At 44.1% G+C, this 26,604-nt stretch overlaps 1 long non-coding RNA gene across 2 annotated transcripts in view; it reads right to left on the bottom strand.

Moving 5' to 3' along the window:
* Window positions 1–3,814: 3,814 nt before the first annotated feature.
* Window positions 3,815–26,604, bottom strand: part of LOC140634242 (uncharacterized) — a 28,657-nt gene continuing 5,867 nt past the window's right edge. The window contains exons 2-4 of one of the 2 annotated variants that reach the window (XR_012031753.1): window positions 10,309–10,490; window positions 9,015–9,172; window positions 3,815–4,988 (exon numbers count right to left, since the gene is read on the bottom strand). This is a non-coding gene — a long non-coding RNA (uncharacterized lncRNA). Of the gene's footprint in view, window positions 4,989–8,604; window positions 9,173–10,308; window positions 10,491–26,604 lie in introns of those variants that run through there. The other variant, XR_012031752.1, reaches the window with a different exon arrangement.

The raw sequence follows: 26,604 nt of genomic DNA, 5'->3' as shown, positions 1-26,604 counted from the left end.
GTGGGCAAGGTACCTCGTCACTCCAAGTCTTGGCGTCCTCATTTACAACACGAGGACAGCAATGCCTGTCCCTTCGGGCTGCTGGGGAGATCAAGCGAGAATCTATAAAGTGCTCAGGAGGGCTTGGGAGCTCAGTACTTGACAGCTCTCTTTCCTTCCTGCATCCCTGGACACGCGTTCTCCCCGAAGCCCTGGGCAGGCCTCGTCTCCCAGTTCTCTCCGAACCCTCCCAGCTGCCCCCCTCAGCCCCAGGGCAGCAGGCAGGTCCTGCTTCCCTAGCACGTGGTTAGAGGCAGCATCCGGGGGCCGGTCTGTCAGAACCTGGGGTCCTTGGCCTGTTCCTGACACCGAAACTGCCACCAGCACCATGCTGACACACTTAATCTCATAATATTTGCTTTCTGTGGCCATGATTTGTCCAGGGGCTGACGTCAGATGAAGATAATCGACTCCCCACTGGAGCTTTCAAAGAGCAAGGTCAACACCTCCCCGTCCCTGTCCACTGTCTCATCCCCTCTCCCTGTCTGAGTTTTCTAAAATGACCACGTTCTGGGCGGCAAGTGACTTAGCCAAATGTGCTGGGGTGAGACCAGGAGAATAGGCACATTCCGGTTCCAACCCGTCACTGACCTCGGGGCTACCTTGGGCAGGTCTGGACCTCTGCCTGGGTCTCCGCTGCCTCATCTCTGCCCTCAGAGCTCTGGCTCGCCGGCACCACGATTCCGTGGCTCTGGGACTCCAGGAGCTCCCCAGCTTGGAAGAGTCTAGAGTTCACCTTGCTGTCACTTCCCACCTTCACCCCTCCACCCTTCTCAAGCAAGGGAGAAGTAGGGAGGCAGAGAACAGAAATCGTGAAAAGCTAAGCCATACTTCCATTTATCTACAGCCGTGCAAACAGCACCATCTTTCTCCCATGAAGATAGAAAATAAAAGCCAAGATAAACTATAAGCCTCTCAATCGGACCATCTCCCGGAGGTGTGTTTCTCTATCGCCACAAAGACCGTGTGCAAGCTTGGTCCCCTTGCAGGGGAAGCTACTCTGCGTCCCAGGGAGGACGAAGAGTCATGCCCAACTCCAGAGGAAGAGAAAATGACTATGTGAGTTCGGAGTCCCCTCCCCTGTTGAGATGTGCTTCTATATCAAGGACATTGGTTTGTGGCAAGGATGCTAGGAGGGCGCCCACACCTCCCAAGGACCACATAAAGGGCATCCATCTGAAACCTCGGCCTGGGAGACTTTAGTGAGTCGTACCATATTCCCTCCCACCTGGCCACGAGGCGGTGTGGGGTTGTGTCGTGGTTGGAGGGAAGTCTGTGGCACTAGACTAAGGCTACCCCGTGGCTGGGTGACCCTGGGCAAGCCAGGTTGCCTCTGTGGGCCCGGGTTCTCCCAACTGTGAAATGCACACGATAGCAATTTGTACCTCCTGGGGCCATTGTGGGAATTTAGAGTGGCCTAAGGAGAGTGCCTCGGCCAGCTCTAAGTTCATAGCAGGCCCTTACCAAAGGCTGTTTCGCCTCCCCTGCAGTGGTTATGGAATGATTCTCTGAGGGTAACACTGCAACAAGAAATACTTACTTTGGCATAGACAACACGCAAATCCTTGCAAGCACTCACACATGATCTGCCTTGATAACATTTCTCATGACAAGCCCCTAGACATCACTGTCCCCGTTTTACAGGAGCTGAAACAGGCTCGGAGAGGTGAAGCAATTTGCCCAAAGCTCACCAGGCACGAGTCAGTGGCAGGGCTTCACCCCCTGGCCAGCGCTCTTGCACATCCTTCCAGAGGGTCATGTCCTGCTGGCCCCATATGGCCTCCCAGGGGACAGGCCCCAGGCCTCCCAAATTTTGTCCCAGCTCAAGTGGACCATTGGTCAGGGCCAGTGGAGGGAAGCTCACCCAGAACTGTGGGGACACAGCACCCTCCAGTGGCTGCTTGCTGCAGTGAGGGACACCGAACTTCCCGGGGAAGGCCCAATTTCCCAAGTGCGGCAACACAAAAAAGAGAGGCACAGATCAGATGCATGTTCCAGCTCCTACCCTCCCTCACCAGTCCACTAACTGCCGGGATCACTGGCTCCCTGACACCCCAAATAATCCCTCTATCCAGGGCTCTTCTCTTAGAATCACATCATTTTAATCTGGGAAGAAACTGCAGCACTTCCTAAGCACACGCTCTCTTTGCACAGAGGAGGTTATTGAACCAGGGTGGGGACAGCATGTCCAAGGTCACACAGGCAGTCAGGCAGCATAGAGACCAGAGCCCAGATCGCCTGCCTCCCCCTTCAGCTCCAGCAGGAAGCTCAGGGAGGCTGGATCCAATAATGCTGCTGCATCTGCCCCAACCCTCCCGCATCGTCCTCTCTGCTTCCTCCTCCAAGTTCCCCGCTGCCCTCTCCCCCTCACTGGCTGCCAGACGCACCAGGTAGAGGGGGACAGGCTAAGGAGTAAGAGTGATACTCAACCTGTTGATTGCTGTGTGACCTTGCACAGGTTACATAACCTCTCTGTGCCCCCCGTTTCCTCCTCTTTGAAATGAGAAAAATAACAGTACCAGGATTGCTGCGAGGACCAAATGAGCAGCAAAGTAAAAGAGATCCATAGTAACCAGCCCCCAAGCATGGTAACCCTTGCTACAGTGATTATTATTTGTTTGGTGTCTTTAATTCCCTGGCTCACAAGCTCTCCTGAGCACAGCATCTCTCACTCTGTTTCCTCTCACCAAAACCCAAAGAGGCAAATGAATCCCCAGCACCTGTAGCCCATGTCTGTCCTGCTAGAGGAGGTGGCCTGGTCAGGGACTGGAGGGCCGGCCCACGGACACAGCCCCCTTGGGGTTCAGCAAAGCCACTCTGGCCAGCGTGAGGTTGGCCAAGTTTGAGTCTTGGGGAAGGGCTGGAACCCTAGAGAGTTTCTCTGGAGCCAAGAGGACAGGTTGGAAGAAGCTGTCAATATTTTCCTAGGCTTCTGGAAGGCTTCCGAGGGCCCAGCTCTCACAATCCGATACCATCAGGCTCAGGCTTCGTGCTGGATGCCTTGAAAATGCCTCCTTGGTTTTTCCTTTGCCACCAGGTTTGGAGCAGCCGCTCTGAGCTGTGTCATCCCGGGAAAAGATCGGACGTCTCTGAGCCTTAGTTCCCTTGTCTGTGAAGTGGGGGTGATGATGGGACTGTACAGAGCTGACCCTTGGCTTCGGAATAAAGTGCACAGTGCAGTACCTCGAATGTGGCACCTTGAGCTGCTTCCCCATCAGCAACTCCAAATACATTCACCCTCCTTTCCCCCAGGTTCCGTTCTTCCTCCTGGATTCCCTGGCAGATGGCAGCATCCGCCCAGCCGTTGGGTTCCCCCTCCCCTGCTAGGCCTACGAGGCCAACCTGCTGTCCTGCTGTCCTGTCGTCCTGTCGCACCCAGCTCCTGCCCGCCCGCACCTCTGCTCCCTCCCCGGCCCTGCTCTCCTTCCAGGGCTGGGTTGCAGCAAGTTGCTCCTCCTCGCTGGTTTCCTCCTTCCACCTGCACATCACCCCCTCGACACTCACACTCCCGACCACACAGTCCCCGCAGCGGGGAGTCCAAACCGCTCAGCAGAACGGGACAGCCGAGGCCCCCCCAGCTCTGAGCCTCCCTCCCAGCCACCTCCCAGCACCTTCTACTCCCACCCCTGCGCTCTTGCTCTGGCCTGTCCAGAGAGCTCAGGTCCCCTGACAGCACCTTGCTACCTCGTACCTCCAGGCTTCTGCCCAGGGCCACCGACATCCAGAGCGTCTCCCTTTTATTATTTTTTTTAAAGATTTTATTTATTTATTCATGAGAGACACAGAGAGAGAGAGAGGCAGAGACACAGCAGAGGGAGGAGCAGGCTCCACGCAGGGAGCCCGACGTGGGATTCGATCCTGGGACTCCAGGATCATGCCCTGGGCCAAAGGCAGGCGCTAAACCGCTAAGCCACCCGGGGATCCCCGAGCATCTCCCTTTTAGACCACACCTGCGAGCCCACTGACTGGCCTGGCCTCCCCAGCCTTCCTTCATGGAGCTGAGCATCCCTCCCCCGGGTCCCCCTTGGACCTCCGTGATGTCCCTCCTCACCTGCATTTGGCACAATAACCAGTCAACCCTGGAAGTCATGAGAGAGCTCTGGTTGAGACCAACGCCCTGGGGTCATGTCACTAGCTTGGGCCTAAGTCCTGGGTCTTTGTGATAATTTTCTGACAGGACATGTGTAAAGCCCTAACACTGTGCCCGGGGCATAGTAGGTGCGCGATAAATGGAAATCATTCTTTTTATTACTATTCCCCCACAAGACTACAGGTTCCTGGAAGGCAAGACTCAGGTCTTCGTTATTTCTGCATCCGCAGCAACCGGCATGGGATCTGGCCCATCGGAGAAGTGTAACAGATGGACGAATGGACGTGGCTCAGAGGACAAAGGAAATGTAAGTTAGAGCTGCCATTGGTCTGGTAATTAGGCGGTGACAACAAACAGAGCACTTTACAAGGTGATGTCACCTAATCTTCACCCCACCATGGAGATAGAATCTATTTCTATCCCCATTTCCAGGGGGAGAAATGGGCTCAGGATGGTGAAGACACCTGCCAGTGTCCCAGACTGATGATGCCGGTGATGGAGCAGATATTCAGAGTCACCTCCCTCTGGCTACAAACCCCACGCAATGTCCGTTTTTCTGCGCTGCTTCCTTAAGGGGGGGCAGTTGGAATAACAGCCAGCATCTGGAGGAAATAATCAGCAGCATGTATTGAGAGTCTGCTAAAATTGTCAGGTGTTTCATACTTATTTAATCCTCACAGGAAGGGAGGCTGCTATCTCTCATCCCCATTCTACAGATGAGGAAACTGAGGCACAGGGAGTGGGTAACTTGCTGACAGATACAGGGCTCTTTGCTGTGGCATGAGCCATCCTGCCTCCCAGACGCTGGTGGTGCCTAATGCAGCGCAGGAGGGTGAAGCTGGTGGGGTGCATCCTGGATCTGAAAGAGAGAAACAGAAGCAAGGAGGCAGAGGTGTCTGCAGACGTTCAGGCCTCGGTAGCAGGGTGCCCAGGAAATGTCGCTGGTATTACAGTTACTAATAACATATCCTATTAGTATAGATATTATATAAGAATATACTATTAAATTACTGACATTGTTGAGGCACTTGACAATTTTCAGAGCACTTTTGCACACACAACTAATTCTTCTTCACCGAAGTCCTTTGAGATATGTGAGGCTGGGATTTTTATCATAAACTTACAGAGCAAATGAGCTTCCGAGGAGTTAATATGAATCCTCTCAAGGTCCTAAAGCTAGTACCCAGGTCTCCCTGGGTCCCAATCTAGGCTTTTCCGACTCCTGATCTGTGCTGTCTCTCAGGCACCTGCAGCCTCTCCAAGAACCTCGATGGTACAGTACAGGTGGTGTTCAGCAGGTTGATGTGAGGGTTGATGGGGAGAGAGAGAGACAGCAGAGATGGATGAGAGGAAGCGGGATGGTTAGGAACTGGGAAGGGAGGCTCTGCTGGGACAGGGAACAAGACAAGACAATCCAGGCCTCTCTGGGGTTCTCCCTGGGCCCCAGCCTCTGCTCAGAGCCACGTGCCACGCGGGCCACCCAGATGCTGGCAGGAGATGGCGCCCTTGGCTAGAGAACCGGCTGCAGTGAGCCTGCAGAGGAGGAGGAGGCTATGGGGGCTGCTGAGGAGGCGGCTGTGGTTTCCACCCTGCCTCTGCTGAGAAGGGGCATCTCTGCACATCAGCCTGGTTCAGAAGGGCCCTTTCCCACCTCCTCTACTAAAATCCTAGATCTGTACTCAAATCCACATACAACTGAGCCACACGGTTAATCAAGGGTTCACAGTTTTTACCAGGTAGGTGCATCTGAACATGAGGGGAATGCAGATTTTAACCACAGTCCAGGCCTCCAAGGTATGTCTCCGGCACATGCAAAGGAGGGGGTTAGGGAAAGATCTTTCTAAAGTTTATTGAGCCCTTCTGAATGGACAACCCTCCTCTGCATGTAAGGTTGTCAGATAAAATGCAGGACACCCAGTTAACTTTGAATTCCAGATCAATAAGGAATAATTTCTTAGCATAAGTATGTCCCAAATATCTCATGGGACATACACCTACACTAAGAAGTTATTCCTTGCTTATCTGGGATTCAAAGTTACCTGGGCATCCTGTATTTATTTCTACTTGCTCAATCTGGCAACCCTACCTGTATTATATCATCCTCACGGTCACCGAGGAAGAATTTGGAATTCATCTCCACTTTAACAGGCATCATAACCGAGGTTCCAAGGGGTGAAGGAACTCACCGGTGTTCACAGGTGAGCAGCGGGGGCTGTAAGTCCAGTCCAGGTCTGCCCTGCTCCTGAATCCACACCCTCACTGGCCTTCTCCCTAACCAGCACGAGGGGCTGAGCAAAGAGGCTGAATGCCTCTGTTCTCTCAGGGAAGGGCCGGTTAGAACTGGACTCCAAAGGCATGGACTATAAATATCCTCAACACGAGAGGCATAGAGGTCCCACTGCAAAACACGAACGAGCCTTCCAATCATCCAGCAGAGAGACAGCTCAGCTTTGGGGTTAAGAGGTGGGCTCTGGAAACAGGTTGTTGGATCTATCTGTTACTAGCTGTGAGACTTTGGGCACATTACATAACCTTTCTGTGCCTCAGTTTCCCCATTAAGCATAGGAGGAAAATACTACCCATGTTGCAAGGTTGTAAAGATTAAATGAGGTGATACACGCACGACACTCAGAACAGTGCCTGGCATTTGTAAGAGCCCCAGATTATAAAAATTAGCTCCGTGTATACAGTCCAACCACTTTACTTCATGAAGGCAACACCGAAGCCCAGAGGGGACACTGCCTCACTCAAGGCCACACAGCGCATGAGTGACTGAGCAGAGTCTCAATCCCAGGTCTCCGAAGTGAAGTTTGTGATGTCGGCCTTAAAAGAAAAAGAGAAAGGAACCACTGTCCATGGCAGGCGGAAACCCTGTTCCTGATCTTCCGATCCTGACTCCTCCCATGCCAGTTGGTACAAAGGAATCCTACTGCTTCTGAGGTCATTTATAGAATTTAAATCTTCCAGTTCTTTTTTGCCAGTACAATGTCGTAAATTTATTTCTTCTCTCCCTCCACAAACATTCGCTGGGGGCCGGCCTCATGCCAGGCACCGTTTTAGGTGCACAGGATGAAAAAGCAGGTAGATACCAAGAGACAGCAGAGTGGTTAGCGCCAGAAGTGGGGATCCCAGGGCCCGTGGAAGCCAGATGAGGGATACCTGGCAAGGCAGAGGGGCAGGTGATAGTTGACCTGAGATCTTCAGGACAAAGATGGTTGGCCAGGTAAAGAAGAGGCCGCAAAGTTCTCCCAGACTGAAGGAATAGCGTGTGCCAAACCCTAGAGGCCCAACAGGAAAATATACCATTTACCAGAGGGCCCAGACAAGGAAACCAGGGCTACATCTGGGTGAACCAAATGCTCCCCACAATACCCCTGACCTGTACAGGGTAGCAAGCCCCCTCCAGCGGGATGGCTCCCTCATGGTCAAGAGGCAGCCAAGCCAAAGAGGCTCTCATGTTGCAAAGAAACCACTGCTCACTGAAACTGCCAAGCAGGACCCCAATCGATGGCACAAGGAGGGATTGTCTTGGGTTTGGCCTTTGTGCTACTGCGGATATGAATTCCTCTACTACTGGATAATGGAACCTAGAATGGACACCAGGTGTCATTGCACCCCGAGAGTCCCCAAAAGGAAGGCTGGGGTGCCGGCTGAAGGCAGATCTTCAGCAAATCTCCATCTGTTTCATCTTGATGCCCTCAATGCAAAGATGAATTCTAACTGCTACCAGGCCAGAGAGGCAGGCAGCCACACACTCTGAATTCAGGGTGGCTCCAGCCCTGGATTGGGGAGTTTCTTCCAACTGGCTTTGTGCTCACTTGGATCTTCCTCTGAAGGTCATTGCCACCAAGGTCATCGGCAGTGCTGCATCTCTGGGAAGCCAGAGGTATTTGCTGGTTATTGGATGATATTTCTTCCAGCGTCCTAAGGGAGCCTCAGTTGTGTGAACGCCAGGAAGTCTGAAATGCCTGCATTGCTGAAACTGTTGACATCATCGATGCCCAGCTGCTCCCTCCACTGCAGGTGCTTTCTCCCCTCTTCTACTGAGAATTATTCCCTACCCCCACCCCCACTCCCTAGAAGAAGATGGAGATGCATTTAAAGGGGGTATGAGTGTTTAGTCAGGATCTTCTAGAATCACTGGAGCCACCCCAACATCATTCTCACTGGCTCGGGGTCTCACTTCTGGCTCTAGGCAGGTGACAGCCACAACCAGCCAGTTGATGAAGCCAAAGCTATGGAGACACCTTTGCCTCCTACCTGTCTTTCAACCTCCCCGGGTCTTCAAGTCCTGGAGCTATTTCCCCTCCCAAGCCTCTCTATCCACTTTCTCCACTACCTCTCACTCCCACCCTGGTCAAAGCCACATCATCTCAAGCCTAGGCACCGTGTTAGCCAACCTAGTAGCCTGTCCAACAGCTTCCAATCATATCCTGTGTGCTCTCTTTGCAATTCTACAACTAGAATGATCATTCTTTTTTTTTTAATTTTTTTTATTTTATGATAGTCACAGAGAGAGAGAGAGAGAGAGGCAGAGACACAGGCAGAGGGAGAAGCAGGCTCCATGCACTGGGAGCCTGACGTGGGATTCGATCCCGGGTCTCCAGGATCGCGCCCTGGGCCAAAGGCAGGCGCTAAACCACTGAGCCACCCAGGGATCCCTAGAATGATCATTCTAAAGTTAGAATATGATCTCCCTGCCTGAAACCCTCCCCTTCATTCATTCAGTTGGTGAATCATTCACTTCTTCAATAACAATGTTTGGCCCACCACATGCCAAACATTACTGATCATGCCATTAGGAACACATCAAAACAAAGCCCATGCCCTCATAGTATTTATCTTCTAGTGCACGTGCATCAAGAAATATATAACTCAGGGGCACCTGGGTGGCTCTGTTGGTTGAGCATTCAACTCTTGATTTTGGCTCAGGTCATGATCTCAGGGTTTTGGGATCGAGCCCTGTGTTGGGTTCCAAGCTTGGCACAGAGTCTGCTTATCCATCTCCCTCTGCTCCTCTCTCCATTCACTCTCTCCTTCTCTCTAAAATAAAAAATAATAATAAAAATAAATAAATAAATAAAATCTTTTAAAAAATCATTAGAAAAAAAGAAATATACAACTCAATGTGTGATAGGAAATACAATAAAGTGGAGGAGATAGAGAATGATAGGATGGCCATTTTCTAAGAGTAGTAGGGGAAGGTTCTCTGAGGACCATTTGTGTAGACTCCTGAACAAAGTGGGGGCCTGGCCAGGTGAAGATGTGGAATCTCAGAGAACATGTGAAAACACTAGTTCTACAGTACATCAAACCTTGTTCTGAAATGCTAGAAATGGAGAGTCAGGTGTGGGTACAAAGACAGACAGAGAGAAATCTAGAAGAGGATAGAGAAGCCAAAAACACGCCTGCACCTGTCTGGAGATTAGATTTATGACAAAGGGGTGGGTGGTGATCTTTTTGCTAAATGGCTTGGGGTAAATTGAATATGTAGAAAAATATTTATCTCCTATCACTCCCCCTGCCCCCCTAAAAAAAATCCAAGTGTGTTGTAGATCTTCGTGTGACAGACAAAACAATAAAACTTTCAGAAGATAGTATAGGAATATTTATTCTCATGACTTAATGGTAGGAAAAGATCAAATAGCACCCCTTCTGCTTGGGGGAAATTCCATCATCTCTCTGAGCCTTGGTTTCCTCTTCTTTAAGGTGGGGGCAACATTATGCCTCTGGTTATTGTGAAGCTTAAAAAAATACCAAATATTGGGGCACCTGGGTGGCTTAGTGGTTGAGCATCTGCCTTCAACTCAGGTTGTGATCCCAGGGTCCTGGGATAGAGTCCCATGTCGGGCTCCCCTCGGGGAGCCTGTTTCTCCCTCTGCCTATGTCTCTACCTCTCTCTGTGTCTCTCATGAATAAATGAATAAAATATCTAAAAAAAATAGCAAATACTGTGCTTCAGACAAAGCTTGAGGCAGAGCTAGAGAATATTACCTCCGTCCCTTCCTGTTACTCTTGCTCCACCTTTCTTAGCCACACCCTCTCTACAAAGCCTTCCCTAGGGAAGGAAGTCAGGTGGTGGGATTTCATTACCAGAACCTTCCAACCTCCATACACCTTCTTTTGTTTAAAAAAAAAATGTTTCCAAATAAAATAAGGTAAAAATTGCACACATGTACCAGAGTCACTGGTCCAGGTCAGAGGTGGTCTGTAGCTGTCCAGATGGTTTCAAGGTGAGGTTTCCAGACCACCTTTTGGAAAGCACTGTCCTGGAGCAGGAGGGAGCATGGACACTCAGGTGGGGATGAAGTTGGACAGACCAGGAGAAATGAGACGCTGTAAGATGTGTTCTAAGCCAAACCTAGGTAAAAAGTGCAACAATTTCAGTGCAACATATCACAGTTAGTGAAAAACAATATCCCATAGGAGATAGTATAAAGTTTTCTGAGTACATAAAACTTAGCAAAAAAAAAAAAAGAGTAGGCTGGTCATCCTTGCAAAAAGCTAGGTATTTAGGAAAACGTGTATTGGCTGCACAACCTTGAGCAAATGACTTAACCACCCCGTTACTCTGTTTTCTCATCTGCTAACTGGACATTCTACTCTAACTACCTATTCATCGGGTTGTCGTAAGGACGAAGTGATTTTAATCGTATAAAGTGCTTTAGCATGGCTCCAGGTACATGTCAGCTATGATTGGGATCACCACCAGCACCTTTTTATAGAGAACATGGACCCCTTTGAGACTGATGAAAAACGTGCACATGTTGCACTCTCAATTCAGCACACAATTTTGGAGGTTCATAGATTCCCTGATACCCATTCCCAGTAGTGGGGGAGGGTCATGTAGAAGGAGCTCAGAACCCTCCAGCTCCAGATTCAACTAGAGAAGCTCCATGTTCGCCTGTTTCATGCACCTGCACATCATATTTCTAGATGTGATTTCATTTGAAGAAAGGCTATTTTTTTAAAGTATGAAAAATGCTGGGGCACTTGGGTGGCTCAGTCGGTTAAGGGTCTGCCTTTGGCTCAGGTCATGATCCCAGGGTCCTGGAATTGAGCCCCTCATTGGGCTCCCTGCTCAGCAGGGAGCCTGCTTCTCCCTCTCCCTCTGCCTGCCACTCCCCCTGCTTGTGTTCTCTCTCTGTCAAATAAATAAATACGATCTTTAAAAAAAAATATGACAAATGCTCATCTTTCCCTTCTCGCTTTGAGGATGAGGCAACTGAAGGTTAGAGAGGGGAAGATAGATACACAGCCCATGGTCATAGAGTAAATTAGAGACAGAGTCAGGACTAGAGTCCCAATCTCTCATCTCCCAGGTCCGCAATCCTGCCCTCAGAGAGAAATTTAAAAAGGAAATTGGCAGAGTCCTCCATGGGTAAAAATGGTCCCATTGGAGTGGGCACAGCTCAGTGGACGAGAACATATGTCTGGGAGACAGGCCTGGGTATAAATCTTGAATCAGCCACTCACTCACCTTGAGTAAGTTTCTTAACCTCTCTGACCATCAATTTCCTCGTCTCTACAATGATTTAAAAAAATACTAAGGTGTATCAAAAGCCCTTCCTCGGGAAGGGGCAGTGCTGAGTGTAAAATGGAAAAGGCGACTGTGTATAAACAGTTTGGCATCACTTTCAAACATGTCTTAAAACCTTCATGACCCCACATGTCTGTGTTCCTTCTGGATAAAAGCCTTGAGTGATAAGACAGTTGCTAAACAAATCTGTGATGTTGAAGGCAAAGGTGTGCTTGATGGGAAAAGAGCATCAGGAGCCCCTGGGGAACAGGTGGGGGGAGAGCGGGGAGGCTCTGCAGGGCCTCTGCACCTGTTCCACTAGTTGTGCCCTGGATGCTGCTCTCTGGAAGCCTCCATCTGGCTTTGACAAGATAATTCTGTTGTTTTATTTATTGCTCATAAACCGCATGCTTCTGGGAAAGAATTTTTGAAACACTCTAATAATATCAACGTCATAGGATTGTTGTGGATGTAACGAGATTCATTCTGGGCTTAGCACGGAGTAAACGTTTAATATGTGTACGCCAATTTTAGAAAGGTGAGGGCACTGTCATCCTGAAAGCAGAGACAAAAATTTTGAGGCATGGTCTTCGTCATTTGCCGCAGAAACCCCAGCACTGAGCCCAGGACCTGGTGCTTAGTAGGAGCTCAATAAACCTCAGGTGACTAAAGACAGAACTGAAAACCGCAAAAAGGAGAAATGCTTTTTAGGTTGATTATAAGAAATATATTGAACGGAACAGGAATATAATAGGAGTATAATGGAGAAATTTTTACAAAACTTCAGAGAATTCCTCATTCATGCAGTCAATGCACATTTAGTGTTTTCTCTGGTCCAGGCACTTTTCCTAATGTGGGGACGAGCAGTGAACAAAAGAGACAAGGTCTCTGTTCTCATGGAGCTCACCTTCAGGGTAGGGTTGGGGACAGATAATGAATGACATATAATATGATATAATAAGTGCCATGTAAAATAAAGCAGAGTAAAAAAAAAAACTAGGGACTAAGGGAGATGCTGTTATATACAGTGAAAGCCTGTCAGAAAAAAATGACTTTTGAGCAGACATATGAGTGAAGCCAGGTGAATATCTGAGGGAAGAGACTGCCACACTCAGAAACAGTTGAAAAAAGAGCAATTGCATTTCATCCAGTACCTAGGCCTCATTTTCAATGGACTGAAACAAAATAAAGACTCTGTAGCGCCTTGCCTGAAAGTTGAACAGAAATATCCTCAGCATGAAAGGCAAACCTTTAGTTAATCTGTTTTTGTTGTTATTGAAATCTTAAGTACCTCCTTTATCGCAGATGGCTCAAAACCTGCAGGGAAAGAGATACTTTCGGAACACAATTCCAAATGAAAAACAAAAAAACCCCAGCAATGATAATGGCCTCACAAGAAATAACTTGAAATTGTGAGTGCGTTGCTTGATGAGATTAAACAGTTGGAGGCAAATGATGCAAGCCCCAAAGAGGAAAATATTCATATGAATCATTACAGAAATCCCATGTTTTAGCACATCAGACTCTGCAATTTTATGCTTGGGGAATAGTCATCCATTCATTCAAGAAACATTGTGGAGCACCCAATTATTTGTAAAGCTGGGTGTTTTGTGACTTAAAAGATGAATTGAGCCCAGATCTACACTTAAGGATCTTTCATCTTGCTCCACGTTGGCACATAGTTATTATTTATTTTTAATTTATTCTTTTATTTTTCAATTTAAGTTTTTCTGTTCATCTTCCACTTCCAGTCCATTCCCCCATCCCCACAGGCATGGTTCTCAGGCTCTGTGTCCATTTTATTTACATTTAATACATGCATTTACGTTTTAAATGCATATATTTCTATTTATACCAAACAACATATGGTATTGTTTTGTGTGCATATTTCGTGTAGGTAAGTGATATATTGCCATATATGTCATTCTGTTTCTTTGAGATCTGTTCATGCTGATAAACATAGATCTAGGCCACTTCTTTTGACTGTTGAGTTGTATTCCATTATCTACATGTATTATGTTTCATTAGTAATTCCTTATTGAAGAACACTTAAGCTATTTCCAACTCTGTTATTATAAACTAATGCTGCAGTAAACATCCTTGAACATATCCCTTTGTGTTTAAGCAAGAATTTCTCTGGGGTTTATAAACGAGACAGGATTTGCAGTATAAACTGATGTGCACTTTGTTGTTATCACTAAATATTTCCAAATTGCAAAATGCACCAATTTTTCTTCCCCCTACCAGTGCATGAAAGTTGCATATTCCCCACATCTTTGGCAGTTCGATATTATCACATATTTCATCTTTGGATGCAAAGCAATATCTATTTCTCACTTTATCTTGCATTTCTGTGATTATTAATAAGGTTCAACATCTTTATCTGTTTGTTAGCCATTTAGGTTTCTGAGTTCCTCTTCCATGAATTGCTTGCTTTTCTTTCCATATTTTTATATAGAAATCTCCTTTTTTCCCCCTACTTTGCTGATTTCAGATACTAATGACCGTCATACGTATTGGAAATACATTCACCCATTTTGTTGTCAGTTAACTCTGTCTATGGTGTTTCTTTGTTTTTGTTTTATTGGATAGCTACTGGCTATCCCCAATAACTTCTCTTTTTTGTAGTTGTTGTTAATTAAAACAAACTGATTTTTAACTGGATACAAGGCTTTCTGACATAAAGACTATATTTCCCAGCATAATTTGCAGGGTGTGACAATGGAGCTAATTTCCTGCCAATAGGACATAAGAAAAGGTATGATGGAAAATTTGCAAGAAATATTCTTAAGGAGAAACAGCTCCCTCATTTCCTCTTTTCTCCTCACTGGTTGGTGTATTGGAACATGAGTTTGGAGCCATGTGCTATCAATAGGGAAACCACAATAGAAGGGCTGGGTCCCCGATGCCAGCCATGAACCACTTATTTCCAGACTGCTTACTTCTCACAGAGCTAAACCTAAATCTAACTCATGTGAACAAAAATCTTTCATTTAAAATAGTCTAATCATCCCACCCTGACAATAAAAAAAAAAAATCATCAGACCAGGATTGTTTTGCAGGTAAATTCTACCAAACTTTCAGAGAACAGCTAGTTCCCATATTATTCAAGTTTTCCCAGAGAAGAGGGGAGGGAAAGTCACCTAACCAATTTATGAGTCTAGTTAAACCTTGATATTATAGCAGATAGGGACAGTATGAGGAAAGATAATTTTAGGCTGGTTTTATTTATAATTATAGATGTAAAATTCCTGATTCAAACAACCCCAAATGGGATTTAGTTTAGAAATGCAAGGATGATTTAGCATCTATCAAGGTGTTTCAGATTAAAGGAAAAAGTATAATATTTCAACAGATACAAGAAAAAGATCTGTTTATGATTAAAGTAGCCTTCTTAACCTGATAAAAAATCTCCAACAAAAACTTACAACACACATCATATTTAATGAAAAAATACAGACTGCTAGTTATTATAGAAATCAGACAAGTACACTTCCCAATACCATTACTGTCCAAAAGAGATGGACTGGTGGGGGAGGTAGGGAGGAGAGGTGTGGGAGAAGCAGGAGGGGTGAGGGAGGGGGAGTGGTATTGCTTATTAATCACGTTTCTCAAGAGTGCCTAGCACTTAATAAGTACTCAATAATTATTTATTGAATGAATGGGTGAGTGGATATTTTATACAAAGATTTTTCTTCTTGTGCCATTTTAGGCATTTCATATTTTTCCAAGCGCTTCTACTTTTTGCTTAGGTTTTCCAGTTTTTTTGTATCTAGATTCTCATAACAATAGCAGACATGTTGACGGCCTCACCAGCAGTCATCTCCCAATACTTCCATTTTTCTCCAGTTGGTCACATATGTCAGGAGAGTGTAGCCCCCTGCAGCCTTGGAGAGCCATTTGGACAGTGACCCAGATCTGGCCAATGCCAAACACAGTGGTTCCCTGTTCCTTGTCAGCGATTAGCTTAGACGTGAGTATATGCTGCTATAAGGCGGAAGAGTACAGTTGGCCCTGGACCAACACAGGTCTGAACTGCATGGGTCCCTGGATATGAGGATTTTTTTGCAATACAGTACTGTAAATGTTTTTCCTCTTTCTTAGAATTTTCCTAATGAACATAAGGAAAAAACCTTTTTTTCCTAATAATATTTTCTTTTCTGTAGCTTACTTTATTGTGTAATACATATGACATGCAAAATACATGTTAATCGACTTTGTTATCCATAAGGCTTCCACTCAACAGTGTGTTATTAGTAGTTATGTTTTGGAGGGAGTCAAAGTTATACACAGATAGATTTCTGGCTCAGTCGGTTAGGGCAGCTGACTCTTGATTTCAGCTCAGGTCATGATATCAGGGTCCTGGTATCAAGCCCTGCGCTGGGCTTCCCACTCAGTGGGGACTCTGCTTGAGTATTCTCTCTCTCTCTCCCTCTGACCCCCCCCCCAATTCTTTCTCTATCTCTTTAAAATAAATAAATAAACAATAAATTAAAAAATATTTTATTTATGTATTCATGACAAGAAAGAAAAAATTTATTTATTTATTCATGAGAGACACAGAGAGAGAAGCAGAGACACAGTCAGAGGGAGAAGCAGGCTGCCTGTGGGGAGCCCGATGTGGGACTTGATCCCAGGACCCCGGGCTCATGCCCTGAGCTGAAAGCAGACGCTCAACCACTGAGCCACCCAGGCACCCCTCTTTTTTTTTTTTTAAAGTAACACAGGGGTACCTGGGTGGCTCAGTCGGTTAAGCATCTGACTCTTGATTTTGGCTCAGGTCATGATCTCAGAGTCATGAGATGGAGCCCCTGTCAGGCTCCACACCCTGCTGGGCTCCACACTCAGCAAGGAGTCTGCTTGAGATTTTCTCTCTCCCTCTTCCTTTTGCTCATCTCCCCCACCCTTTCATGCACCCACTGTCTTTCTCTAAAATAAATGAGTAAATATTTTTTTAAAAAGTCTACACAGATTTCTGACTGCATGGGGCTGGAATCCCTAAAGTCTGCATTATTCAAGGGTCCAACTGTATATGGTAGAGGATGAGGGGCTTGAGCAAAAGATTTTTCTTCTCTGACAAGATGAGAAGCCTGGACCCACTAAGCTATTTTGTGTCTAGGAGGGGAGCTCATCTGTGGCTGAGTCTGCTGCACTGAGGATGCCAAAGTACAAGGATGAAAGGAAACTTGACTTTGATGTCTCAATGAAGGTCTAATTCACCAGTTCCCGAATTATCCTACTTGTGCACTTCCTGTTCTCTAAGGTAATAAATTTCTTATTCTGAAAATCAGGTTAGATCAATTCTTTTTTTATTATTTGTAGCCAAAAGCATCCTGATACAGCAAAACTCTTTTACAGTTTTTATGTTTTATTTCAATAGCATTAAAATTAAATAAGAATTTCCATTTCTGCTGTAGCTACACTTATGTATTCATTTTTATTATGCATTTTGTTTATTTGTTCGGTCTTTGCTAAGAGTTTGTCTATCTTAGTTTTAGGGGTTTTTTTTTCTTCAAAAAGCAACTTTTGATTTCGTTAACTGCCCTCCCTCCCCATTTCACTGATACTTGGCCTTCTATTATGTACTTTTCCCTTTCTTCTTTGGGGAAATTTACTCTGTTATTTGTTGTTGTTGTTGTTGTTGTTGTATTTAGCTTCTTTAAGATTTACTTCATTTTATTCACACTTCCTTTTTTTTCCTGAAAAATGCATTCAAAGTTATAATTTTCCCTACAAGAAATGCTTCAGCAACATCTCACTGATTTTTACACACCTTTGTCTTTAATAGTATTTCTTATTCTCCCTTATTATATTATCTTTATCCCATGCATTATGTAGAGGTATGATTTGAAATTATCAGACATATGGAGTTTTTTCAGCTCTCCTGTTTGTTACTGATTCTACTACTTATTGCATTGGATTTAGGCAGCTGACCAGGATGGTGCGGATTCTTAACAATTTATTAAAAATTCCTAAAAAAAAAAAAAAAAAAAAAAAAATTCCTTTGTAGCTTAGCATGTAATCCATGTTCACCTGTTTCATGTGATTTTGAGAAGAATTTGTATTCTGGGTTTGAGGATGCATTCATTGTTCAAATGTTCTTTATCCTTGCTTTTTTTTTTTTCCTGCTTTATCAATTTCTGAGAGGGGTGTGTTAGTATCTCCAACCACCGCTATAAATTCAGCTATTTGGCCTTGTAAGTCTATCAATAGGTTAATATATTTGGGGGATCCCTGGGTGGCTCAGAGGTTTAGTGCCTGTCTTCAGCCCAGGGCGTGATCCTGGGGACCCGGGATTGAGTCCCACATCAGGCTCCCTGCATGGAGCCTGCTTCTCCCTCTGCCTGTGTCTCTGCCTCTCTCTCTCTCATGAATAAATAAATAAAATCTTTTTAAAAATAGTTTAATATATTTGTGAACTATATTATTAGATGCTTCTATGTTATGTCTCCTCAGTACAAAGTTCTTTTTACTGATATATGTGATCTTTTTTGGTCTGTATGGATGCTTTGATGTCCTAGTTTCCTTCTGATTTGTATCTGCTTGGTATATATTTTTCATCTTCTTAGGGTTTTTTTTTTAAGATTTTATTCATTTATTCATCAGAGACACAGAGAGGGAGAGAGGCAGAGACACAGGCAGAGGGAGAAGCAGGTTCCATGCAGGGAGCCTGATGTGGGACTCGATCCCAGGACTCCAGGATCACACCCTGGGCCAAAGGCAGGCACCAAACCACTGAGCCACCCAGGGATCCCCCAAATATATTAAGCCTCCCCCTTCTTGAGTTTTTAAAAAGATTCTATTTATCTATTGATTTGAGAGAGAGACAGAGCGTGCACCCGAGAGTGCCAGCAGGGGTGGGGAGTGAGTGCCAGGAGCAGAGAGGAAGGGAGGGGGACAAGCAGATTCTGCACTGAGCAGAGCCTGTTGTGCAGCTTGATCCCAGGACCCCGAGATCAGGACCTGAGCCAAAGTCAAGAGTTGGATGCTTAATCGACTGAGCCACCCAGGCAACCCCTCATCTTCTTTTCATGAATTTGTTGAGTAAATAATATGTTTCTGTGATTCAAACTCAGAATAATATTAAAGACATATAGTGAAAAGTTCTGCTCTTACCCAGTTTCCATCCACCCGGTACCAGCTATCATTTATTTGCCTCTACACACTAGATTGGCTCTACTTTATGTTGCCTTGTGATACTGGAACCAGACCCTGTAAACATTTGTCCTTTGGCAGATGGCATAATGTTAGGCCTTATCAGCAGAGGGTGCAGAGGGAAACTGCAAGAGAAGGAAGCTTGTCTTCCAGTTCTGGGGCTCTGCTTTCTGGCTCCCATAGTGTGATGGCTTCCTTATCAGCCTGCACTTCTCTGTCATAGGTATGCAGGAAACCCAGTGGTACACAGACACCAGCATCCCGTGGGCTACAGCTACACCTTCTCCTATAGATGCAAATCTCAGCTTTGAGGGGTGAGGGCCTCTTCCAAGATTTTTTGTCCTAGAGTACACTCCCTCAGCCTTGGCATTGGCAGCTACTCCCCACACCTCTGCCCATGTGGTAGCTACTAGCCAAAGGTGGCTACTTGAATTTAAAAATAAAGCAAAATCAAATTAAAAATCCAGTTCTTCAGTCACAGTAGCTATATTTCAAGTGTTTAATAGCCACACGTGGCTAATGAATGGGCAGTGAAGACATAGAACATGTCCAGTGTTGCAGAACATTCTGTTGGACCCACTGATTCAGAGGTCTCGCTATTGCTCTTAGGAGTTAATCTCCTTTATCAGCTAATAATTCTTTACATTGTACTAGTTAATATTATGCTAGTTATATTACTAGCTAATAATTCCTTTTCTTTTCCCAAGCCCAGCCTAATGTGGGGCTTGAGCTAATGATCCTGAGATCAAGAGTTCAGCTGAGACCAAGCAACAGACACTTAAAGGACTGAGCCACCCAGGCGCCCCACTAGATAGTGATTCTTCACGTTAAAGTTTCTCCATTCAGATTTCCCTGGTTTCCTGTCTCCTCATTAACCCTAACTGGCACACGCTCCATTTGTCATATTATCTTTTCAATGTTATTTAAGCAAATATAAGCAAATGCAAATATATATATTCTTATATGCACACACACATACATACATACACTCATTTACACAAAAATAACAAACCATGCATACAGTGCAGTAGTCTGACAAACTACTGCCAGCAGGCCAAATCCAGCCCAATCTGGCCACACCTGTTTGATTATATATCGTCTGATTGCTTTCCGGCTACAATGGCAAGTCAGCAAGTGGAGCAGATGCAACAGAGATTGCATGGCCTGCAAAGCTGAAAATATTTAGTGTCTGGCCCTTTACTAAAAAAGGCTTGTTGATCCCTGTTCTATCTCCTGCTTTTTCAGTTTCACAATATATAATGGAGTCCTTTCCTTATAAGGGTTTTAGAGCTTCCTCACCTTTTTTTTTTTAAGCTGCATAATATTCCATTGAATAAATGCATCACAATATACTTAAGCAAGTTTTTTTTGGTTTAGATTCCATTTTGTTCCTATTTCATGAATTATTTCAGGAAATAACCTTGTACATGCATCATTTTGTATACATGCAGGTACATGTATAAAATAAATACCCAGAAGTGAAATAATTGGGTTAAAGGGAAAATGCATTTTTAAAAAAGATTGTATTCATTTATTCATGAGAGACACACACAGAGAGAGGCAGAGACACAGGCAGAGGGAGATGCAGGCTCCATGCTGGGAGCCTGATGCAGGACTTGATCCCCGGACCCCAGGATCACGCCCTAAACCGAAGGCAGACACTTAACAGCTGAGCAACCCAGGGATCCCAGGGAAATGTAGTTTTAAATTGTGATAAATATTGTTAATCTACATAGGAACTGTACTACTTTATATTCCAACCTGCAGTGTATGACAGTGTCTGTTTACCATCACACTGTCAAATTCCAGAATTTTTCCTAATTTTATGTGTTAAAAAAAGATATTTCAGGGTGGTTTTAATTTGCAGTGCTCATAGTATGAATGGGTTGAGCATCTTTTTGTGTATTTATAGGCCATGTGTGTGGTAGGTCTTTTATGTCTTTGCCCATTTTTCTAAGATTTTTGGGAGAGTTTTGTTCTTGCTCTTATAAATTTCTAGAAGCTCTTCATGTATTAGGAAAATTGATCCTTTTAATATGAGTTGCAAATATATTTTCCCAGGATGTCATTTGTATTTAGACTTTGTTCATTTTTTAAAAAGATTTTTATTTATTCATGAGAGACACAGAGAGAGAGAAAGAGGCAGAGACACAGGCAGAGGGAGAAGCAGGCTCCATGCAGGGAGCCCCATGTGGGACTGGATCCCGGGTCTCCAGGATCACACCCTTGGCTGAAGGTGGCCCTAAACTGCTGAGCCACCCGGGATGCCCCTTCATTTTTTTTTTCATGTGATTAAATTGGTCAGTCTCTCTTATTTGGTTTTTGGACTTTGAGTCAATTTGAAAGAATTTCATCACCTCAAAGTTGTAAAGGAGTTTGCCCACTTTTCATTAGTACTTTAACATGTATAATTTTTTAACTTTAAATCTTTGATCTATTTTTAGTTACCCCAGCATAAGATGTGAAATACAGATAAAACATCTTTTTTCAAATGATTACCCAATTATCCCCAAACCACCAATTATAAAATGTACCTTTTCTCTCTTACACTTTTAGCATATACTAAATTTCCGTGTGTAATTTTGATCTATTCCTGGACTTTTTATTTTGTTCCATTGGTTTGCCTATTTGTGTGCTGATTGCCCATTATTCTGGTTGCTGAGGCTTTAGAATATAGTTTAACATCTAGTAGAGCTGGTTCTCCATATTCTTTGTTGTCTATTTTTCCATTTAAACTTTGTAATCAGTGCAGCCCGGGTGGCTCAGCGGTTTAGCGCTGCCTTCAGCCCAGGGTGTGATTCTAGGGTTCCGGGATCAAGTCAAGTCCCACATCGGGCTCCCTGCATGGAACCTGCTTCTCCCTCTGCCTGTGTGTCTCTGCCTCTCTCTATCTCTCATGAATAAATAAATAAAATCTTTTAAAAAAATAAACTTTGTAATCAGCTTCTTTGTTATTTAAGAAATGGTAATTTTTTTTTTTTTTTTTTTTTTTTTTTTTTTTTTTTTTTTTTTTTTTAGAGAGAGAGGTTAGAAAGAGGCCGAATCTTAAGCAGGCTCCATGCCCATCATGGAGCCTAATGTGGGGTTCAATCTCATGACCCTGAGGTCATGACCTGAGCCGAAATCAAGAGTTGGACACTTAACTAACTGCGCCATCCAGGCACCGAGGTATGTCTTTCTGTTCAGGTTTTCTGTTGTATCCTTCACTGATATTTTAAGTTTATACATTGGTATTTTTTCTTTTGCTGCTATTAAATACAGTCTTTTCTTCTATTACCTCTTCTAACTGAGTTCTGTGCAAAGTTTACATATTGATGCATCAATCATGGTTCTCCAGAAAAAAGAAACCAATAGCTTAGAGATTGAGACTGAGACAGAAATATATGAGAGGAGATGTATTTTAGAAATTGGCTCTCACAATTACAGAGGCTGAGATATGCACTAATATGCCATCTGCAAGCTGAAGAACCAGGAAAGCTGGTGGTATAATTCAGTCCAAGGCCAGAGGCCTGAAAACTGGAGGAGCTTATGGTGAGACCCAACAGTCCAGGAAGAGACCTTTGTCTTCTAGTTGGTTTCTGTATATTTGTTTAAATCATCACCACCTTACTTTATCACCTTCCCCTTCCTTTCTCTTCCTCCATCCCCTCTAGCTTTTTCTCCCTTTTCTCTCATTCCTTTTTTTTTTTTTTAAGATTTTATTTATTTATTTGAGAGTGAAAGAGAGAGAGAGTGTGTGTCTGTGCAAGCAGGGGCAGAGGGAGAGAGAGAATCTCAGGCTGACTCCATGTTGAGCATGGAGCCAGATGATGTGCAGGGTTGGATCTCACAACCCTGAGATCATGATCTGACCAAAGCCCAGAGTCGGCCGCTCACCCAACTGAACCACCCAAGTGCCCCTCTCATTCTTTTTCTGATAATTGGTTATTCAGGAAATTCTTTAGGGTTTTCCAGGCATAAAATCATATTATCTCTCTTTTCACTTATCTGCTTGTGTAGAGTAATACATCCAAAATAATGTAAAAAAAAAAAAATAGTGGTGACAGTGACCATCCTTGTGTTGTCTCTAAGTTTTAGAGAAGAATGCATCAGGGTTTCCCCATTAAGCAGATGCACTGTGCTAATAGTTTTCCTCTTAAAAGGAAAAATCGATAAATTAGATTTCATGAAAATTCAAAGCTTCTGTCCTTTGAATGACACCATGAAAAATATGAAAAGGCAAGCCAAGATTGAAATATTCATAATACATAGACCTGATAGAGGACTTGTATCCTTATATCCAAAATATATAAAGAATTTTTATACCTCAGTAATAAGAAAAATAACATGCAAAAGGAAATGACAATGAAAACCAAAAGTGGATACCCACTTCACACCCATTACAGTGACTACAGTTAACTGACAATACCAAATGTTGACAAGGAGGTGGATTAACTAGACCTCTCAGAATTGAAGTTGGGAATATAAATGTTACAACCCCTTTGGAGAACTCTTTGGTTGTTTCTTATCAAGGTAAATAAACAAGCTACTACATAATCTAGCCATTCCATTTCTAGGTGTGTACCCAGGAGAGATGAAAACACATGCCTACACAAAGACTTGCACACAAATATTCACAGCAGCATCATTCATAATACCCTAAAACTGGAAACACCCAAGTTAACGGGGTGAATGAATACATAAATGGTGGTCTATCTATAGCAAAGGGCCCTGCAATTAGAAGGAATAAAGTATTGATAAACTTAACAACGTGGATAAAGCTCAGCTAAGTTATGTGGAGTGAAAGAATCCAGGAACAAAATACTGCATACCATATAATTTCAGTATATTAAATTCCAGAACAGACAAAAGTCATCTATACCGAAAGCAAGTAGATTTGTTGCTGGAAGGGCTGCAGAAGGGCAGTTAAATAGGGAACGGGCACAAGCGAACAGTGCACTTTTTCAAGTGATGCAAGCGTCTCAAGACTCTGGTTTCTAGTTTAGCACAAAAGAACCTTGGAAATAGCTACTCTGTTCTAACAGTAAGAATCTGAATAAACTGAAAAATCCACCCTTCTTAGATCCATCAGAGAAGTAAGGTCACAGAGCAAACTGCTGCCCCCCACCATGGAGAGACAGACAAACAAAGAGAATCACAACTCACTTGAGCAGAAACCTTAATGGAAACCAGCGTAGGGACAGAGAAACCTGAACTGTAGTTGATAAAATGTTGGAGGGTCAGTATAGACAAGTCTGAGAGTTAAAAACTCCGGGGGGGGGGGGGCGGGGTGTCTGGGTGGCTCAGTGATTGAGCGTCTGCCTTTGGCTCAGGGTGTGACCCCAGGGTCCTGGGATCGAGTCCCACAGTGGGTTTCCCACAGGGAGCCTGCTTCTCCCTGTGGAGTCACTCTGTGTGTCACACACATCCCTGTGTGTCACTCAGGAATAAAAAAAAAAAAAAAAAAAAACCTAAAACAAAGCAAGCAAAACCCCCCCAAAAAAACTCCATAGGGACCAGTCATGGGGGAGGGTAGTCTTGTTGGTTTTTGTTAGTTTTACCTTCTAGAGCTCCACTAATGAATACCAGAGAGAAATCCCTGGTGCTTTTGCCAGGGGGAACGGAAAGGAACAATTTTGAAATACACCAGAGCATTCTGTTCTTAAGACTAAGGTCTGCCCTCATTAGGGAACCATTTAACCAGAGTCTAATCTGTTGAGGTTTCATCTGAGAGCCTAACTGACCTGGTGGAAGGAAAATACCCAGCTCCAACCCACTCTAGTTATCCTGTACCACTTAAGGGGGCAAAGAAATTCCAGAGTTTATATGGAAAGGCAACAGACTCAGATTAGCCGACTCAATATTGAAGAAGGAAAACAGAGTTGCAGGACTGACATGACTCAACTTCAGGACTTACTGTAAGGCTACAGTAATCAAGACTGTGGAATTGGCAAAAGAATAGATCAATAGAACAGAATAGCCCAGAAAAAAAATCTATATGGAGTTAACTCATATTTGAAAAAAAGTAGAAGAGGCAATACAATAGAGCAAAGATAGCTTCAACAAATGGTGCTGGAAAAACTGAACATCCTCATGCAAAAAAAGGAATCTAGACACAGACCTTACTCTATAAAATTAGCTTAAAGTGGATCACAGATCTAAAAGTAAAATGCAGAACTCTAAAAGTCCTAGAGAGTAACAGAGGAAGAAAATCTAGATGACCTTGGGTATGGTAATGACTTTTTAGATACAACACCAAAGGCATGATTCGTGAAAGAAAGAATTGACAAACTGGGCTCATTAAAATTAAACTTTCTGCTCAGCCAGAGACATTATCAAGAGAATGAGAAAATAAGATACAGACTGGGAGAAAATATTTGCAGAAGACATACCTGAAAAAGGACTATTATCTGTAATATACAAAGAACTCTCAAATCTCAACAATAAGAAAACAAACAACCTCCTGAAGAAATAAGTCCAAGGCCTTAATAGACACCTCGCCAAAGGAGACATACAGATGGCAAGTGTATGAAAAGATAGATGCTCCACATCATATGTCATCAGAGAAACACAAAGCAACAATGAGATGCCACTGTACACCCATTACAATGACCCAAGTTGAGAATAAAGACAACACCAAATGCTAATGAGGATGAACAGATCTCTCATTCATTGCTGGTGGGAATACAAAATGGTACAACCACTTTGGAAGACAGTTTGGTGGTTTCTTACAAACTACACATGCTCTTACCATATACTTCAACAACCGCTCCTTGATGTTGACTCAAGTTCAGAACTTATGTCCACACAAAAGTGTGCACACGGATGTTTATAGCAGCTCAATTCATAATTGCCCAAACCTAGAAGCAATTGAGATGTCTTTCAATAGGTGAATGGATCAATATGCTATGAATCATATTGATGATGGAATATTATTCAATATTAAAAAGAAATGAGCTATCATGCCTGAAAAAGACATGGTGGAAACTTCAATGCATATTGCTAAGTGAAAGAAGCCAATCTGAAAAGGCCACATACTGGATGATTCCCACTATATGACATCTTGGAAAAGACAGAATTATAGAGACAGTCAATAAGTCAAGGTTAACAGGGATTGGAGGCAAAGAGTACAAATATAGTCACCATTATAGTATCACACAGGAGAGCAGTGAAATTCTTCTGTGCGATACTATAATGCTACATACATGCCATTCTATATTTGGCCAAACCCATAGAATGTACAACAAGAAGAATAAACCCTCATGTAAACTATGGACTTTCAGCGATAATGATGTGTCAACGTAGATACAATAACTGTAAGAAATGTGTCACGCTGGTGGGGATGTTGATGGTTAGGGGAGGTAATGCATGTGTATAGGCAGGGGGAATACCGGAAATCTATGTACCTGCCTCTCACTTTTGCTGTGAAACTAAAACTGCTCTTAAAAAATAAAAATGTTCTGTATCTCAATATTGCGGTGGTTACACAGGTGTATGCATTTGCCAAGACTCCACTTTAAATGAGTACATTTTCTTATATGTGAATTATGCTTAATAAAGTTGATTGTAAGTGACATGAAAAACTCTGCTGGCTTGCATCTGCAGAAGGAGGTAAAGCATATCGAAGGAGGCCAGAGAATGAGGACATTACAGTAGGTAAGAGATAAAGGTCAACTGGACTTTGGCCATGGAAACGGAGGATATATATTTAAGAGGTAAAATCAGTAAGATTAGGTGACTGATTGAGGTCAAGCAACAGAAGTGTCAAGGGCAACTTCCAGGTGCCTGACCTGAGCAATCGGGCAGAGAATGGTGGGTGGGT

This window comes from Canis lupus, chromosome 5, assembly GCF_048164855.1.
Source record: "Canis lupus baileyi chromosome 5, mCanLup2.hap1, whole genome shotgun sequence".
Taxonomy (NCBI): Eukaryota; Metazoa; Chordata; class Mammalia; order Carnivora; family Canidae; genus Canis; species Canis lupus.
Note: the sequence above shows the minus strand (reverse complement) of the source record. Positions and strands in the feature narration are given on the sequence as shown.